The sequence below is a fragment of the Conger conger genome, chromosome 3 (genome assembly GCF_963514075.1).
Source record: "Conger conger chromosome 3, fConCon1.1, whole genome shotgun sequence".
Lineage (NCBI taxonomy): Eukaryota > Metazoa > Chordata > Actinopteri > Anguilliformes > Congridae > Conger > Conger conger.
Window position 1 is genome coordinate 65,874,914 of NC_083762.1, and position 18,373 is coordinate 65,893,286.

Consider the following 18,373-nt stretch of genomic DNA (forward strand, 5'->3'; position numbering starts at 1 on the left):
GGCTTATGCTGTTATATATTCAAAAAAATACACCATGCAATTAAAAGATCATTGCGAATCCTGTTATTCCCTTTTAAAACGACCAAACGTAAATCAAACAATTTATAATCTTCATTACATCTGTTTGGAGAAACACAATGTCGGTCTCCAAGCTACAAACAGCAGGAACGCAAACGTGGTAATCAGACGGAGTATCAGACGTGTTTGCAAAAAGCATTACAGAGCACGGGTTGAACGTAAGCCCCTGCAAATAGGAATCCCCCATCCCTTAGTACTGGATGTTGGCTTTTAGAAGAGAGCAATGGTGGGTTGAACAGATGGGTGGGGGGTAGAGAGGTCTCAGATCTGAACCAGGCATCACGGTTCCACACTTCTGAACCTCAATCTGCACCGAACAGAAGTCGATCCATTCATTCAACAATGCGAGGTGATCAAGTCCACAAATGCAGACTCGTTAAAAGACGAGTATGATTAAAACAGTGCGAACGCCTTTCCGCGGTGCGCATGTAATCCATGACGCGCCCTTCCCAAATGACATGGTGTGGCGACATGTCAGTTGCTGTCAAAGTAGGAAGTAGAACAAGGCTAATGAGATTTGTTCTCCTTAGCAGCAATATAGGCTACCACAGTTAACCTAACACCCACTTCTGGTGACGCAATTATGTCGCCCCTTGTTCAGTAATCCAAACAAAACAACAATATAGACGTATGGCAACGCGTACATATGTAGTAACGAAACAAATATTTATTTCAAGAAAGGGTGTTGTCGTGCAAATGTCTGTAGCGGGACAAATGTGCTCAAGGTTTAATGCGTAAATTCGTGTTTTACGCACACATTCCTCAGAAGTGTTTCCTGACCAGGACTGGCATGTGACAGCGTCGACATTATGTGCTTTTATGTTATATATATTCTTCGCATGACCGAGCAGTTATTCCTCAGTGGTATTACTCTTTCCACTACCTACCCGCGGTAGAGCGTAGCCTACTGACTGTACAACTCGTAGTGGTATGTTTTTAAACAGATTGCTCCCCCGATATTGAGCGCTTCTTCAATGACAGTACCTTTTGGGATTTGTAAATATGAATCATGCAGAGTTTGTTTGATGTAATTGGACCAATAATAACAACAGAGAACTGGTGGTAAAAATGTCAACAATTGTATTCACAAGTGGCCTTTATTCTCACTTGAATTAAATTGAGATGGTTGTCATAGTATGCACACATGCACAAGCACACACACCCACACAAACATTATACAGTCAGCTCCAGAATGATTGGCACCCTTAATAAAAATTAAGAAAAAAGTTCAAGATAAACAACACAGATAATGTAATATATAACAATCTATATGTTGTATTCAAACATATAGGACAACTTTTATTCAAATACTTAATAAAAAACACTGTAATGTTTATTTATTAAGTAATCACATTTTTCACCTGAAAACCATATGTTTTATTCGCATAATCACCCATATACTGTATACACTGTATATCATTTTTTAGATTTAATAGTAAATGATACAAATAGTAAGTGGGTTATACATACAATTAACACATGCATATTAAAGTGTATTTGTAATATATGTCTTTGGAGACAAGCAAATGACCAGCTAGTTGAAAGGTTAGCTGGTCACCATTGTTATCTTCCTGGGTACAGATCATGAACAGTAAAGTGGTTTGCTTACAATTGTTAGGTCGTGTTAATTTCCTGTTGACACAATTATCAATTCTCCCATTCGGAATGAATTTGCATTTTTCCATCATTGACTTTTGGTGGCCCCAGATTGGCTCCTATGCACATAGCCTGCTTTCCCTTCATTTCACTCCACAATCTACCAGCTGAGCTGCACAGTCTATTTCATTGCAGAATGTTTATGTGTTTTCCATGGTTTTATATTGGCATCATTAATAGCATTAGCAATACGGTTAAAGTGACTGTAAAGGGGCAGGACATAGTTAAAATAACCATAAATGATCACAGAGGGTTGTATCTACTACACATCCATCAAACATCTAATGCCAATAACTATAATAGCCCACTTTCCAAGTCAGATGTAAAATCCTGTTTTGAAAACAATGTCAGGGCTGTATTGACTGCCTCACCACCCCACCTCCATCCTCAACTCTTCCCAAAACATACCACCCACAAGTCAATTGCATTGGAGAAGAAGAGAGGGATAAGGTTGATAGAGGGTTTAAGAGCTGGAAAATAGCAAATTCATACGGCACACAGAAAGGCCCCGGTTGGGATTTGAGCCCAGGATGTTTTTGTTGTGAGGCAACAGTGTTATGCCTGGTACCACTGTGCTGCCATGTAGCTCTAGCTACAAATCCCTCTAATAAAACTACGTATACAAATCTCATGAAACTATGGCAGGAGACATGCAATGGGATTAAAACATTTATTGCCCATTAGGTCAGGTCCTTTTTGATGTCATTAATGATTTGGACCCAACAGCTCAGAGCCTGGTAATGAATTGAACTCCACCCATTTAATCCCCACACAGGAATAGATGGAAATGTTTAGACTTTAGATATACAGTAAATCAATATTGCAACGCAATTAATTTCTATACTGTTCCTGATGCGTAATGCGTGCTATAGTAATGCTGTTTGAAGCCATTCACAGATTTACCTTTACAATAACTTAAATGCTAACTAATTTCCCCAGCATCAGAAAGGGAGAAATAGAAAATAGAGATTTGCAATTCACCATTTTGTGGATCTCTGTTATATCATCCAATGGGGAAAAGAGAGATAACAGCTGGCCTCAAATGTTGGCTTATTGGACTATTGATTTTGCCCTGAGCCTAAATTGGAATCCACTGTAGAACAGCTTCAAAGACCCGTCTCATGTGCTGCTTATGAACCAAGCCAATATTCCTGTCATTGCCTTCATAAAACTGACCCTCAACCTCTGTCGTCTTTCAAGGCCTTAAGACAAAATCTCCAAGGCCATCAGGTGACATGTTTTCCGCTGTTACAATCTTCTCACTTCTTCTCACAATCTTCTCACACCGTGCTGGCTTGACATATTTGCAGCACAAGTGATCTTAAAAACCAGAAACTGCGGATGCTCTGAGACAGAGTATCTGTGACATACTTAAAGTGTCTGCTCTGGTAGGTAATTACTGTAATTGGAGTCTCTTTGACGACCAGTCAATACATTTGACTGAAAGCAGGGAGCAACAGTTCCTTCCGCATTGACAGCCAGCTATTTCATGCTTATACCATCCACACTGATAGCAGCAACATTTATTATTAACGCTAACCATAACACAGACCCTAGGTGGCAAAAACATGATCATTAGGGATCCCTTTGAAAATTAAATATATTACAATATTCACTCAGTGAGCACTTTATTAGGTTGACCTGTACACCAGCTTGTTAATCCAAATATTTAATCAGCCAATCATGTGGCAGCAACTAAAGCATACAGACATGGCCAAGAGGTTCAGCGGTTTTTCGGACAAAATGTCGCAATTGGGAAGAAATGTGATTTAAGTTACTTTGACCATGGGATGATTGTTGGTGCCAGACAGGGTGGGTCAAGTATTTCAGAAACTGCTGATCTCCTGGGATTTTCATGTACAACAGTCTCTAGGGCAGATAATGGTGTGAAAAAAACATCCAGTGAGCAGCAGTTCTGTGGGCAAAAACGCGTTTTTAATAAGAGAGGTCAGAGGAGAAGGGCCAAAGCTGCCAGGAAGGTGACAGTAATGCAAATAACTACACATTACAACAGTGGTATGCAGAAGAGCATCTCTGAACATACAATTCTAAGTGGATAGGCTACAGCAGCAGAAGACCAATGTGTCTCTTAGCCCGTTGTATGGATGGTGGAGGCGTTGGTTCCAACCCGAGGCAGTCCTAACCCCTTTACTTTCCCAAAGACATGGTGAAATTGCTCTGTGCAGTTTCTCTTAGTGGAGTGTGGAACGTACTGTATTCTTCACAGAAGCTCTCCCTCTTCCGTCCCTGTTCTCCTCTGTTCTGCTGGATGCCATATTGCTCAGACTTGTCCATTGCTGCATGTCTCCTGTTGCTCATCTCTTCTGACGGAGGTAGAGCACTGGAAAAGATATGGTGGACAGGCGTGTTGAAGGGTAATGGCGTCCCTTATAAAATGTCAAGTCATTACCGCTATGGCACAGAACACAGTACTGTACTAAGCACTCTCAGAATGACAATGTATGTACTTTTGTGCACTACTTTTTTTCTGTGAAAGACAGAACTGTAACCCAGGGAGATGGGACCATAAATATTACATTCTCTGAGGAATATTCAAACCCTGGCTCCAATCCACAATAAGTCAGCCACGGTGCATTAGGAGAACTGACGTCCACCCCCCCCACACACGTACTCCCCCACCTTTACAACTAAACATGGCTGATCTAAACTATGCCAACACTGACACCCTGGATGTAAAGCAAAATATTCCCTTATGGGAATTCCCTGCCATTCTCCCAGGGATGTTTATAATGACATCAAATTCCTTCTTCCTGTCTCCAAGAGAGGGAAATTGTTGTGTATGTATTTTTGTATATGTGTGTGTGTGTGTGTGTGTGTGTGTGGGTTGGTGTATGCGTGTGTGCTTGTGTTAAATCCACTTTTGTTACCAGTAACAAGTTATTTGGTTATCTGTTCTTGTACCCACCAACAGTAACATTCCAACCCTGATGCCCTGTCCTACTCAGTAATAAGCAGTGCAGTGTCTGACAAGATACATGCTCACAGCTTTTCACCTCCACTGTGCATTGAAAAGCCCTCCTTATGGTAAACAGAAATACGATTATGTATTAACACCCTACAACAGAGCATGACAACCACATTGCTAAAAAGCATTATTTGTTCCAGTAGGTGTATAGTGTTACTGGTCATTCATGCCCTCTCTAGCGGACACGTGTTTCTGATATAGCCGTACATTCAGAAGACTTTTTTTTACTGAGTCTCAGGAGTATATAAACTGCATCACCATATGTGTTATATCCCTTGAAATGTATTATTATTATTATTATTATTATTATTATTATGATTATTAGGCATATGATGATGAGATAAGAGCAGATCTGATGTTTCTTTTGTGATCCACAGAGGAAATCTGACATTTGATTTGGGGGTGTTTACAAATAGTAAACTTGGGGGCGCGATAAAAGGCTGCTTCCTGTGCCATATCTGTGTACTTGGGGAGACAGAAAAGGTGCTTAAAACGATGGCTTCCTAACATTTGCTTTGTTCTGTAGTCGATGGCTCCCATCCTCGGAAAATTGGTTGCAAAAAGGAGTAGACATTTTTAAACTAAACTGAGCTGCTCTTGCCGTAATCCCATATATTGTAGTACTCTGGCATATGTCTCCAGATATCCCTCCATTGAAAAACACAATTTCCGGTGTGCTTTGTTGATGTAGGTAGGCTCTCTTAGTCAGATTTCAGCCAGAAACGCCCTCTGCTGATGTGTTGTTGCTATTACACAGCACAGGTAGCTCCAGATAATTCTGTATGTTGCGGATGCTTGTGCGCTTGTGCCTTTAGTCAGGTATGCAGGCAGACAATGACAAGTGCTTCAAAGTTCTGCTCTGGATGTGAAATTAATCTAAACTTAAAGATTTAGTTTAGCATTGAATAAATGCATTTACATGCATATTGTGTGATCCCTGTAGGAATTACAGCTCTTTTAATTCAGTACCCCTATTCTGAGAGACCAAAAGTAATTGGACAATTGGCTGCTCAGCTGTTTCTTGGCCAGCTGTTGTTGCATCTTTAGTTCTTGCACAAGAAAGCTTGAGTTATGAACGTACTTATGGAGTTATTTTAGTACCATTATGTTGTGAACTATTTTGTCCTTGTAAAACTATTTTGTGTATTTGAGAAAAAATAGATGGAATTGTGAACCTATGTACACAATTAGGTTAAGTACGTATGTAACAGAATTTACAAAGACAAAACTCTATATGTGTGTACAATTCCTTTTTACAACTGCAGATCATTTTACAACTCTGTGACATTAGGAATGCGCAAGTTTTTCTTTATAAGTCGGTAAAAATATATGATCAATGTGGACACATAAGCAGTAAGCGGGTAAGCATTGGTTTTGGGAGGTTAATTTTGGTTGTTACAGCAGTACTGTTTAAACAGTTTACCATGTACTGGTCCTTAATTAATTGTTGCCTCTTAATCCTTGAGTGTAATGCTTGCAAGAAAAAGCCTCCAGTAGAGAAAGTAAAAATGTATTTTGTTAATTTATTTTGAACTCGAGAGAAAACACTCAACATCCAAATTACAGGAGCAATTGCAGTATTCAATACAGAAAATAATAGAAAATTGTTCAAACCACAAGAACATCTTAATGTAACATGAATTAAATGTATCACATTTAATCAAAATGAGTATAAAACACACATATAAGACCAGCAGCATCTCAGAAAACAAACATGTACAGCAAAGACATTAGACTGTGGTTTTAGTCATTAATTTAGTCATTGATGTATTCAATTAAACAAAGTATTTAGAAATAATAAATTGCAGTCCATATTTATTTATTAAGTTGTACAATTTCTTTTACTCCAGCAATTCTGTGTACTCCAGCACATCGATGACAGAAATTAAATGAAACAATGAATTTGAGGTTAAAGTGCAGACTTTTACCTGTAAGTTGAGGGTATTTACATATATCCATACTGGGTGATCTTTGTTGGAATTATATCAATTTTTATACCGAGTCCTCCCATTTTAGGGGACGAAAAAGGAATTATTGCAGTTATAAGAAATCTTTCAGTATCTAGTCTTGATTCTTGGCTCTTTATTGCCTTTGGAGTGTTATTGGCGTGTGTCAACATGAGGACCAGAGTTTTGCCAATGACAGTGAAGGAAGCCATTATGAGGCTAAGAAATAAGAAAAAGAAACAGTCAGAGCCATTTCTTTGGCAAGGACAATTTTATTCTCATTTCTCAGCCTCATAATGGCTTCCTTCACTGTCATTGGCACAACTCTGGTCCTCATGTTGACAAATGCCAAAGGAAATAAAGAGCCAAGAATGAAGACAAGATACCGAGAGCTTTCTTATAACTGCACTAAGGAAACAATTGAATACACCTCAAAAAAGGATGCAATTCAGACAAGAATCGCCCACTATGGATGTAAGTACACTCAAAGTTGACAGGTGACAATTTAGCCTCATATTTATTGCAAAGATAACTATATTTTTAATTAAATTATTGTTACAATTTAACCACCTATTCCGGTCCCAGATAGGATTTAGAAACCATGTTTAACCCCAATGCATAAAATATAGCATTTTTGCATATACAAATAAAAAATAAAATGATATTATCTGCACTATGAATTATCAGACAATCTACTACCTCATACCCGATACTTTAGTTCAAACACCATGTAGGCGTGGCATAAACAGTGCATCTGACATCACATTAAATGTGACAAGGAGCCATCAGTAATTCTGGGAATAATGTACGAGACCTCAGAACAGCCAGTACAGAACATTAAGGAACAGTTTGTACACAACCAGATACACTTGTTTCATCATCGAGCATTTTGCTCAATATGTAATACTTTCTGAGAGCAAGAAACATCTAAGGCACATTTCTGAAAGCAAAATGGAGTCACGGCTGCATGCAGTGGAGACTACACTCCTCTACTAGTAATTGGGAGTAGCGCAAGTTAAACAGCACCCTCTGCTTGTTCTTGGAAATGTTTCAGACGTACTTTACATTTACATTTTAGTCATTTGGCAGACGCTTTTAATCCAAAGCGATTTACAAGTGCATAGGTTCTACCATAAGTAGTCGAAGCATCACATCCAGAAACTACCAAAATACGCATGAAATGCTGTTCTAAACATAGTTGTCATCATTTTTTTTTTGGGGGGGGGGGGGGTTAGACAAGGATAGGGATATCAGAAAGGAGGGGCAGGGGAAATCAGGAGGGAGGACTAAGGTAGAGTTTGAAAAGGTGGGTTTTGAGTCTGCATCGAAATAGGGGGATGGATTCTGCTGTTCTGACAGTGGTAGGCAAGTCATTCCACCACTGAGGAACCAGAACGGAAAACAGGCGTGAACGTGCGGCTCGACCGCCAGGTGCACGTAGAGAGGGAACTGTAAGGCGACCAGAGCTGGCAGACCGGAGTGGTCGAGCTGGGGAGTAGGGAGTGATCAGGGATTGTATGTAAGGTGGGGCAGTCCCCTTAGCAGCCTGAAATGCCAACACTAGGGCCTTGAAACAGATGCGTGCGGCAATAGGAAGCCAGTGGAGGCCAATGAGAAGCAGGGTGACATGAGCCGACCTGGGCTGACTGGTGATCAGGCGGGCTGCAGCATTCTGGACCAGCTGGAGGGGCTTGATGGCACACGCTGGGAGACCGAATAGTCATTCTTGGCAGGTTTAAGTGAGGTAAGCATTACAGAATCACTTAAGATGGAAATACTGTTGGCAATATGTGACAGTTAAAGCTCCCTGCACTTGTCGAGGTAGGATGTATTAAGGCACTAGCGATTTCTGTATCAATGTTCACATCAAAAAGCACCCATTCTTGCACTCACAACCTTCACAAAGAAGCACAGAAAGGAGCAGATGCACAGTGAACTGGTCACTTCTAAATAATGGCATATTGTTTCTCTATAAGCTTTAAGAACACTCTAGTCCAGGGGTCTGCAACCCTGGTCCTGGAGCACCAGTGACGTTTTGGTTTCAGTTAAAACTGAGCATGATCACAAGAGTTTGACAGAAGGTTAACCCTTGTGTTGTTTTAAGGGTAAAAAATGGCCACTCTGTTTAACAGCAGCAAAAAACCCCTAGATTATCTTTTTTCAACTTGAAATTTGATGACAAAGTTTGTGATGAGTGACAGGTTGTTTCTTCATGCAAATAAAGTTGGGGTATGAAATTCAATTAGGCTGCTTTATTTTAGGGGTTTAGTAAAGGTGGGTCATTTTTTACGCTTAGGACAAGGGGAGAATACAGACTGTTAAGACCACACAAGGGTTAAACAAGTCTGAGCCTGAATATTCAGAATTGTGAAATGCAGAGTGCCTCCAGCACAGGGACTTCTGCATTCATTAAACGTTCATTCATTAAATTCTACTAATTAAAATAAATCTGAATATAGAGTTATGGGTTAGAGAAAAAACAGGACCGTCAATGGCACTTGAGGAACAGGGTTGCCTACCCCTGCTCTAGTCTTAGTAGTTTCCTTATTGAGGTGCCTGGCTCACAACTCACACTCAATTCTACAGAGAAAATTACAGCGAAGGAACTGCATATACACCACTTCTTTCACAGTGATTAATCAAATGACGAGTTTCATTATCCTGCTACTGAGCACACTGAGCTTTTGACAACCAGCATATTCTTTTGAAAATATTTGCATACAGAAAATAAACATCATTGGAGAAAAGTGGATTGTCAAAATAGCAAAAATGTTCCCATTGAGGGAAGAGGATGGGCCTTTCATGAAGCCTTTTTGTAGTGGAATTCAAATCTTCCAAATGGCAGTTAAGGATATTCTCTCTCATGAGCCCCATTTGGCTTCCTTAGTCTTCCCTCTTAGTACCATAGTGACTATATAAAAATGTGGCCTGCCAGCACTGACACATATACTAAAATAACTAGGACTGACCACTCGGAACACACCCTGCAGGCAATGAACAGCCAGACGGTCCCTCACCACAGACAAATAAGCTAATGTATCTGTTGCAGACCACGCGTGTACTGGCTATTCAGCGTGCACATTTCTTTTGCTTTTCAAGCGAGAAACGCCAGGAGCATAATGTTTATGAGGGTGCAGAGCAGTTGCCATGACGATGCTGCTACACCATCTCAATGCAGCAGTGCTCACTCTTCCCTCCCACAAAGATCTCTGTGGATCTGTGTGTGCACCAATAAAAGCGGGGCCAAGGTGTACAGTTCAGAAGAATGGTTGTGAAGCACACACACACACACACACACACACACACTACGTGTGAGGAGCAGTACCAGAGAGGAGCAGTCTGCTTATGAAACACAGACAAGTCTCATTTACAGAAGATCAGTTTATAACACTTGTGCTGTGTGAATTTCAAAAGCAACTCTTGCGCACTAAACCTACTCTTTTCCAGCTGATTAAATACTGGTTGTGTACTTTAAATACGTGCATCATACAAATTTCTCCCAAGCGTCTCCACCTCTTATTTTGGAAGGCGGCGACCTCCCGGTTCGAGCTCCCTTAACCAAATCCACTTTGCCCCTTTGTGGTTGAGTCTTCAACGTCTCAAATTATTGTTGCGTTCATATTGATATCATACAAAAAACTGCAACGTAATAAAACCACAAAATGGCAATGTCAGATTGTCGCCACTAGCGAGAACAGTAGTTTAGATGCTTATCAGCCTCTCATTTGCAAAGTCGGGGAATAACACTCCAGCCTCCCCCATGCCATGCTCACGGTTTACAACCCTCACCTCGCCACAGACTCAGACAATAAAAGGCATTGCCCTTTGGGTGGGGACGGGCAAAGTGGAAAGGGTTAATGCCATTGGGAAAGGAAACCGCCACAGAGACACTGGACTTCATAAACCTGGGGCGGCCTGTAGTGTAGTGGTTAAGGTAAATGATTGGGACACACAAGGTCGGTGGTTCTAATCCCGGTGTAGCCACAATAAGATCTGCACAGCCGTTGGGCCCTTGAGCAAGGCCCTTAACCCTGCATTGCTCCAAGGGCGGATTGTCTCCTGCTTAGTCTAATCAACTGTACATCGCTCTGGATAAGAGCGTCTGCCAAATGCCAATAATGTAATGTAATGTAAACCCAAGAAAATAAAAGCAAATCAAAAACTAACAGCCTCCAGGAGAGAGGGAGAGAGGAAGCTTCTGTCTGGAACCCATGCACCGGTCAGTCATGTCCTTGTCCCACTGTCTCATCGTGTTCATGGCGCGTTGCAGAGTCTGGGGAGCGGGGGCGTTTGGGCCTGTATGGTTCAGCTGTTCGAGAAGCACGCCCACTGCACTGAAAAACCTCTGCAGGAAGGGGGGGAAGAGTTAGAATCCGTTACAGCAGGGGTTCCAAAATGTGGGATCAGGAAGGTCACGAGGTACCCATGGAACAAATTAAAACCCTTTCCAGTCAGTATGAAGCATAAGTACTACCCAAAAGTCAATATTGACTGAGAATCAGTATGTAACGCTGAACATCTTGATGTGTAATATATGTATGTAGTCTCAAACTTGACTGAGTAATGGCAGTTTTAAAAACTTGCCAAAAAAATTTTATTCTGAAACTGAACATTCATTCCACTATTCATTCCCTGGAAAACCTGTAATTTCACAGAAATTAATGGGATTATCATAAAAAAAAAAGCTATGTTCGGTGTTGACAGCTCAGAAACTGTGGGATGAGTAGGCTGTCAAAAGACTGGCAGAATCATAACAATAAACTTGAATTTTGCAGAACAGTAGTGTGTTGCTTTGCAATCACACTAATAATGAATAAATACTGTAAACAAATAAATAAACCATGGGAAAAAAAAAAAGACCACACTGATTAATAACGGTAAGCTTAGCAACGGCAGAGAGGTCCCTAGCAACGGGCTCAGAATCGCTGCAATTAGACGCAGCGCTGATGTGTCCGTTGGTACAGCCACCACATGCTGGGATGCTGCACGCTACACCCACGGGGTGAGTGGAGGGGAAATTGCGTCTCATGCGAAAGCCACAACAAAAGCCAGCAGAACGCTCAGTGAAGAACAGAGGTCAGTTATTGCTTTAAATATGAGAGGTATTATGGAATATAAATACCAGTGGGAACACACCCACTGAAGAGACGAACAGGATATTCCCTGACATAGCCACCCACCTCTGTGTCTTGTACTTGGGTGTAGCAAGACAATTACTCACTCATATACCTGGCTACTAAGCTATCTGATGAATATAGAAGTGTTATGTAAGAGAGCTCTGATGTCTATCTGACTGGGATAAAGTCATTTGTTATTAATTAATTATTATTATTCTGGTGCCAGCGTCTGTCTGTAACAGGACAGCTGAATTGATGAGGCATGTTTAAATAATAACAGACAGATGGTGTGGAATTCAGGACTGCTGAATTGATGGGGGAACCACAGTATGGACTGATGCTTCAGTGTTGCGACTGTCACAGTGTAAATACAAATATTCAACACAAGGGTTCATTATTTTATATCAAATAACCACCTTTTGCTATTTTTGGGATTATTTTGCAAGATAATGTATGTCATTTACTAAATTAGAAAAAAATGGTAAATGTATATTACATAAAGACTGTTGGCATTCATCACAGTAATCTGCTAGCTACTGTGCACACTTGTCTGTTTCTACTAATAGCATGCCAAGCAATGGCTTCTTTTCAGGGCTTGCTAGTTTGAGATGGAGGATAACTTGTTGCCATGGAGATGGTGTGACTTAGTGGTGCATTGTGGGTGTTGTAGTTTTGTAGGTAGACCGTATAGTTGTTACTGCGTATTCATGAGGTGAGTGTATTAGAAGAATGCTTCTGCTGTGGTGCTGTGTGGCTGGGAGTGGGACAACTGCAGCTCTAGAGGCACAATCACTCCAGCTTGGTAAAAAATATATTTTGGGGGAAAAAAGGAAATGTAGCCAGGGTTGTAGCTTGTTGTGAGTGTATGTGAATGCGCATGTGAGAACGAGAGACTGAATGAGTGTGTGTGAGAGTGAGTGTGATTTCTGTACCTGTGTGATTAGTTGTGCAGGGGAATGGGATATCTCAGGTGAGGCATTGTGCTGTATTGTACTGTAATGTCAAGAGTGTATCTGCAGTAAAGTTGAGTGAAAATACCTCATGCTCCAGCAACAGTACATTCAGATGACCATTGAGCCATCTCTTCATTGCACTGGCCAGCAGCTTCTTGGAGAGGTTGTTTCGTTGCAGTACATTTCCCACAAACAGCAGCTGGTGAATGTTCTGCAGGAAGGACAACACAAACACCAATCAGGGAATGTTTAACAGAAGCCAGTCACACCATGAGCAGGCAGAACAACATTTCCAGCAAAGTCAATTTCCTATTCACCCACGCAAAGGAGCACAAACCCATCTGTGACCATGCAGACCCACAAAATCCACTCAAAATATGGGCCTCCCTAGATTTCATCTTGAAGCAGTAAGAAATAATCGTGAAAACCGCCCCTCTCAAAAAAAAAACAAGCAAACAAATACGATAACATGGCCATGATGACAACAGGCCATTCAGCACAGCAATGCTCGCCTTTTTCTACCACCAAAGTGTACTTACCGCTTAGTTTCCCCAAAAGCGAAATAGTATCTAGCACCTTATCAAGCCCATCCATCCATCCATCCATTATCTGAACCCGCTTATCCTGAACAGGGTCGCAGGGGGGCTGGAGACTATCCCAGCATACATTGGGTGAAAGGCAGGAATACACCCTGGACAGGTCGCCAGTCCATCGCAGGGCACACACACCATTCACTCACACACTCATACCTACGGGCAATTTAGACTCTCCAATCAGCCTAACATGCATGTCTTTGGACTGTGGGAGGAAACCGGAGTACCCGGAGGAAACCCACGCAGACACGGGGAGAACATGCAAACTCCGCACAGAGAGGCCCCGGCAGACGGGGATTCGAACCCAGGACCTCCTTGCTGTGAGGCGGCAGTGCTACCCACTGCACCACCTTATCAAGCCTCGTCTTGAAAACCCCAAGTGTTTCTGCCTCCACTACATGTCCTGGCAAGCGATTCCACACATTGACCACTCGGAGTGTGAAAAAATACTCATTTTTCATCGCTAATTTCCATTCATGCCCCCTCTTGCAAACCGAGCTCACCCAAAAGAATCGCCTGAAAACAGAAGATTACATTACAACCTCGAGGGAGGGGGGGAGGGGGTATGCCCTAGTGGGGTGGGTAACCTCTGTGAGAGGGGGCATAGACGACTATCTCTCCATGCAGTCATAGCCCTGTACAATGCTGCTTGATTGACAGGCCACAAGGCAGCACTGTAGAGAGGCCGACAGCAGGAAGATCCACACAAAGCCCTGTGTGTGTGTGTGAGTGTCTGTGTGTCAATATTTGTGAATAATTTCTAAAAACATGTTTTCACTTTGCCATTACGAGTTATTGAGTGTAGATTGATGGGAAAAATGGCAATTCTATCTTATTTAAAATGACATCTACAACACAATAAAATGTGCAAAAAATGAAGGGGTCTGAATACTTTCTGAAGCCACTGTACATAACAGGAAATGAGATATGAATTTTTTTTTTTTTTTTTTTTACCTCAGTAAGTTTAAATAAAGTATCCTACACACCTATAGTTAAGGGTTCTTTGAAAGGTGACAGAATACAGGTATATTCCAAATTTCTCCACTCTGTGCACTTTCGTGCTTAGTGTCACATACTAATGACATACCGATATGCAATTTTGTGTGTGTAATCATTACACCGGGAAAATAAAGTTCACGCATGCTGTAAGGCAGAAATGACTGAAAGCCGGAATGCTGATAGACAGCATCTCCTCCCACAAAACCATGCCAGCCAGTCTTGTGTTGGAGAGCAGCCATGGGTCGTCCCTGGCACTGAAATGTCCCTCACCTCCTGGCCAACTCTAATCCTGGAATGACCAAAGATTCGTAATCCCCTTGGCAGATGTCACAAGTCAGCACGTCGACTGGACTGTTGTCCCCTTTGGAGGCTAGCTCAATAGCCTCTTCCAAATTCTCGCACCCAGTCAGCAGCCTACACAGGCCCAAGAAGGTCCTGTCCCCCACACTGAAACACAAACAGGTGTGGCCAGGAGACCAAAGGTTAATTAACACAATCACAATAATATTTCATGTTTATTGCCCTTTTCATTTAAAGCCAAATCACTCCACGTAAGATAAGATAAAGCTTTATTGTCCCTGTCCCTTTATTGCCCCTAATCTGCTACAGTCTTGTGGCCTATGCCACACAGAGTGGACAAAGTCCATTCATGACTCCTAAAAATCTTGGGTGCCCTGGCCAGGTGAATTAGAATACAATACAGTGATATACAAGTATGAAATATGAACAAACAAATCAGTTTAAACGGGAATTACAATAGCTTTCATTGTTAAGGGGGATACATGTCACTGCCCTAGGCCTACATTCCGTTTCGCAAGCTGTGCCATTCTTTCTGATACCAATCTGGATAGTTTTCTTTTCTTTTTTTAGATAAACACGAAGTATCAGGTGACAGTTACATCTGTACCTTTTCACAATTGTTCATTCCACAAAATGAAACAAATTCAAAACATCTTCAGGTTGACACCACATACCACATTTTACAGCAAGAAAGGGCCAAAAATAAGAACTAGGCTAACACTGTGGTGGCTCACCCTCTAGTGGTGAAACTAAGCATTGCTGCCACTTTTGGGGAACTACTCACTTTGTCAGTCCCCATCCAAAATCTCTATACTTGCACATATTTCTCTCAGATTCACATCGCCTTACTAGAATCCGTTATCCCATTGCCTCTGTACTCATCCATGTTGTGTTCCCGGTAGCAGTAACTAAGACACTCATAAACAGCAAGCCATGTTATTGGTTTGTCTGGAGGGTATACTGTTAGGTAGGCAAAAAAGAAAGTTAATATGTGGGCTATACTATCCGTATGCTCCTCCATTCATATAGCTAACTAACTATTCTTTATTACTTGATATGTGCCAAAGTAACTAGTTAGCTAACTGTTAGCTAACATAAAAAAAGCTTTGATGGCTTACTCACTTTACAGAACTCAAACTTGTATGCCCCGCCCCCTGTGGCAGAGAGCAGGGGGTGTTGGGTGGAGAAGTTCTCTAGAGCAGTAGTGTCAATGCAATGTCTGTAGGTTTTGTGGTTTCCTTCTTATAGCTGACTAAAACAAATTACTTTGACACAGTTTTGAAGAGTTCAGTAACAGTGTCAAACTCTCATGGGTAAGAGGGAGTAAGGGACAGCACAGAGGACCATCTTTGATTTAGGATGTCTGCTCATATTTACAGTGAGCACCATAATTATTTGGACAGTGACTAATGACTTTGTTATTTTGGTTCTGTACAATGCGCAGACTGTGAACTTTAATTTGTGGGTATTTTCATTCATATCGGATGAACATAATTTAACATAATATCGATTCAGATCGGTGATTGGCTTGGCCAGTCAAGGATTTTCTACTTTTTGGCTGTCAATAACCGCTTCATTGCTCTAGCAGTATGTTTCGGGTCATTGTCTTGTTACACGAAGTGCCGTCAAATAAATTTTATCTGAGCAGATATAATATTTCTGTAGACTTAAGAATTAATTGTTCTAATTCTGTCTGCAGTCATATAATTGATGAAGACAAGAGAGCCCGTTCCATTGGCAGCCATGCAGGGCAGGCCCAAGCCATAACACCCCCTCCACCATGTTTCACGAATGAGGTAGTATGCTTTGGAGCATGGACATTTCACCAATGACACAAATTAATACGCCTGCCTAATGACACACATCTGTGCAATAACAAATTCTTGTAGTACCTTAAAATCTGGGTACCATGAACAATGCTGTGATTTCTAAACAGTAATTTTCTAATCCAATAAAAATACCAAATGAAAATACCCTTAAATTAAAGCTGCCGGTCTGCACTTCAACCTCATTATAAAACTCAAAATGCTAAAGGTCTGAACAAATCTAACAAAGAATGTGTCACTGCCCAATGAATCATGGTGCTCACTGTATTTAAGTAATAACCTCAATCAACCTGAATCTCGCATTGAACCCATAGAGTTGACATCTGGGACTGATTTACCTTACTTACTGCTCCTTTTAAACTACATCATTCAATATGAGTTAGGTCCAAGGCGTAGCATAAAATTCTGCACAGAATAAAAACAGTTCTGCTATGTATATCCTACACGGTGAAATTGGCAATGGAATGCTAAGATGTACAATACAAAGTCAGAATGCACTTTTAGTAGAGCCTATGTTCAATTTTTGGAACCTCGGTATAATGTCAAAATCTTTCTTTAGCATAAAAGGAAAAATGAGGGAAATTAAGGCACTGAAGAAAAAGGTACTGCCTTGCTGCAATTTATTGCGTCTTTCTTCAGTTCTACAGATGGAGTGACAAGCACAGATAAAGCGTATTGCGACTAATAGATAGCCTAGGCTAATGTCACATCGCGAATCACAGTAACGGCATATGGGTGCGAACCGCGGAGTGCCACAGCCTTACATGTCGCTGCACCAAGCATCACAAATAATTTCAGGCAGATGAACATTAGCCTAATAATATCTAAGTGACTGGATTTTGATCAAAGTATATACATACGTGGCCCATGTTACCTAGACTTTGAGTCGGAAAACAAAATGGAAGGGATGAGTAGCGGTTTGGATATATTTTAGTGACATTGTGTCAATTTAAGTGTTCGGATAAAAACCGAGGGCTAGCTAACGTGCTGATTTGCTAACTTTAGCCTACTTGTCACTACCATAGAAAGATTCTACTTCACTTGCATGCTTGTTAGCTCTGGGTTTCCATAAAACACAACATTTAAAATATTTCCATTTGGCTAGTCGGCGACACGACTATAAAATATAGCTAGCAGTTTAGTAACGTTATCAGAGGCAAGGATTTAAGTTTGCATCCTTCTGCAATAGCCTACATGATTCAATCTAGCCATATGAATTAGCTAGTGGAGCATATAACGATAACATGACTGAGCAGGCAGTGTATGTTTGCCATGCTGCATATAAAGAACAGCAATGAATGGTACTTACAGGTTTTTTCTTGCATCACTCATGTCCATTCTTCTGCGGTCGATAGGAGCACTGCTTGTCTGCACTGTTGGCGTGTTCATCGGCTGCTACCACCAGTCAAACCCGTCTAACTGTAAATTAACCCTCAAGCGACCAACATATTTCGCACACACAAATTATTAGCTGGGGTCAGATATGACCCCAATTTCAAACTAATGGAAGAGAAGTCCCAATCAATTCAACATTTTTTACATTTCTTACATTTATTATTTAATTAAACTGTAATTTAAAAATGTAATTAATTGTATGTAAAAAAATGTATGTAAAATACATGTGGGGCTTAATTTTTGTAAAATAGGTTTTAATCTCAATGTGACTTCCTAGTCAAATGAAGGTTTCATTTTCATAAAAGAACTAAAGTATATAGCCTATCTATATTATTACAATTACAGCACATTTAGTAATCATTTATGTCACCCACATTGGCTTTATACAGGGGAATAGTGAGCCATAACACATGTAACCCATGTGAGGTCAATATATAATGTTATTGCGATAACCTTGTGATAAATTGTATATATCCTTGTTTTGAATGTGATATGACACTGTTCTCTGATATTTATTTGTGAAC

The 18,373-nt window shown here is 40.9% G+C and overlaps 1 long non-coding RNA gene across 1 annotated transcript; it reads right to left on the reverse strand.

The window, feature by feature from the left end:
• Window positions 1-6,229: 6,229 nt before the first annotated feature.
• On the reverse strand, window positions 6,230-17,861 carry LOC133124855 (uncharacterized). Its single transcript, XR_009708348.1, has 4 exons — window positions 17,764-17,861; window positions 14,599-14,775; window positions 12,822-12,947; window positions 6,230-11,011 (listed from the first exon to the last, which is right to left on the reverse strand). It is a non-coding gene; the product is annotated as an uncharacterized LOC133124855 (long non-coding RNA).
• Between the last annotated feature and the right edge of the window lie 512 nt (window positions 17,862-18,373).